The sequence below is a fragment of the Nicotiana attenuata genome, unplaced genomic scaffold (assembly GCF_001879085.1).
Source record: "Nicotiana attenuata strain UT unplaced genomic scaffold, NIATTr2, whole genome shotgun sequence".
NCBI lineage: Eukaryota > Viridiplantae > Streptophyta > Magnoliopsida > Solanales > Solanaceae > Nicotiana > Nicotiana attenuata.
The window spans coordinates 36481-38603 of record NW_017671465.1 but is presented as its reverse complement, the minus strand read 5'-3'; the positions used below and the strand labels follow the sequence as shown (position 1 = coordinate 38603).

The window sequence follows — 2123 nt, the reverse complement described above, 5'->3', positions numbered from 1 at the left end:
CAATTAAAGTCCATGATCTGTTTGTCCAAAGAAAGGTATACAACTCCTATTCGGGTACTCTCTAATTATACCATTTAATCATAAAAAAAAAAGTTTAAACACAAATATAGAACCAAATCCATAGCATGCTAAGCCAACTATCTAATGCCTAATATTGGAGGCTCACATATAACGTAATATAAAAGAGGAAACAGAAACAGAGGTTGAATCGAAATGCAATTTGTATTCCATCATAGTCACTGAGTTACATGATTAGCACTTAGTCATGGTTCATTGGGCTAGGAAAGATACCTGGAAATAAGAATAGAAAGAGGTGAGTTTCAGCAGTAGACAGCAACTAGAACCCAGATTCAACACACCAGAACAGAGAATTTAGCCCACAATCCCACAAATTACAATACTCAAATAGCTTGAACCAAAAATATCTCGGAAGACCCAATAAAATAGTAACTCGAACAGCAAAACTCCAAACCAGCTTGGAACCAAATTCAAATCATCTCCAATACGTGCTGTTTTTTTTTTGTTTTCTTCAGATTCTTAGCTCTCTCCCTTTTTTTACTGTTTTAGATTTTCTCCTTCTACTGTTTTCAGATTTCCTCTTCCTTTTTAATCAATACTAATGGTCTATATATACATTCGTATGGCAGATTTTTGCCTAGCTATTTAATCCCTTTTCTACCCCTCTTTTTTGGCTTGTTTTACCCTTTTTACCCCTCTAAAATATCTAAAATCTGTTCACCCCTAACAGAAAAATATTCTCTTATCTTCTCGTACCTTCTTCCTAACAGATTTGATGCCTTTTTTTAATCTAAAATTCCTAAACTACCCTTGAAATATTCTGAAATTTACCAGATCCTAAAAAACTACCCTTTACCCATGCCTATACTACCCTTTTACTAGTCTAAAATTACCAAGCTAGACTAAAACTATCAGCTATAACCAAATCAATAAGCCTACAAGAACATTAAATTAATTATAAATGCAATACCTAAACAAAATTTAAAACACAAATATTAAACAAACAATTACTGATATTCAAATTAAAACTTAATTATGAACTAAATTAATTACTAATACTAATCAACTACTAAATAAATCAATGATAACAATTTTAAAAAAAATTACTACTAATTTTCAATCTAAAGTAAAACTAACTAAAAACTTAAAAACAAACAAACAAAAAAGAACATAAAACAGAACACAAAAAATGAAAATCAGAACGAAACAATCAAACAAAACAAAACAACAAAAAAAAATAATAAACAACAAAAAAAACGGAACAGAAGCAAAAAAAAAATGAGAAAAAGAAAAAAAAAACAGAATAGTCACAAAAAAAAAATAAGAATAGGAAAAAGGAAAAGGGAAAACTCACTGTTTTTGGTATCTAGAGGCGGCCAAACTTGATTCGATCCCCGGACACGCGAATCTTTTTTAAGATTCTTGACCCGTAATATACCTAACCATGTGTCTTCACAAGAAGACACCTGGTTAAGGATATTAGGGTCGAGAATCTCAAAGATTTTGAACTAGGGTTTCGTTGGTTTTAGATTTAAAATTCAAGTATTTTGGTTAAGTTTTGAAGGTTGTTGTTTGGAGATTTGGAATGAGGAGGGTGAGGGGAGTGTATGGTGTTAATTTGGTTGAGTTTGGAGAAGGTAGGGTTTTGGCAGAATTTTAGATTTGAAATCCGAGCATTTTGGTTGTGATTTGAGGGAAATTAGGTTGGGGGTTGGAAAGAGGAGGATGAGAGGATTCCATGGTGTATTTTTTGGGTTATTTGGAGCACCGCCGCCGGCGGAGGCGATTTCCGGCCGGCGGCGGAAGGCGGGAGGGGGCGGAGATGCGGTGGGGCTGTGGAGGTGGGGATTTCCGGTGGGGAAGGGAGTGGGGTGTGAGAGAGATGAGTGAATGGGGGGTGGGGTATGGTTAGGACATATATATATTAATTGATGGTTGAGTTCCGGATCGTTGGATAAAAATAGATCAAAGGTTGAGATTATCACCAACTAAACTACGTCGTTTTGGGATTGGGGGGTGCTGGACCGGATCAGGGATGTTTGGGCTGGGTCTTGGCCGAATTTTGGGTCCTCTTTTGGGCTAGAATTGTATTTTGGCCCAAATTT

The 2123-nt window shown here is 35.5% G+C and overlaps 1 long non-coding RNA gene across 1 annotated transcript; it reads right to left on the bottom strand.

The window, feature by feature from the left end:
* Positions 1-203: 203 nt before the first annotated feature.
* Positions 204-1867, bottom strand: LOC109208456. Its single transcript, XR_002065167.1, has 2 exons — positions 1373-1867; positions 204-291 (listed from the first exon to the last, which is right to left on the bottom strand). It is a non-coding gene; the product is annotated as an uncharacterized LOC109208456 (long non-coding RNA).
* Between the last annotated feature and the right edge of the window lie 256 nt (positions 1868-2123).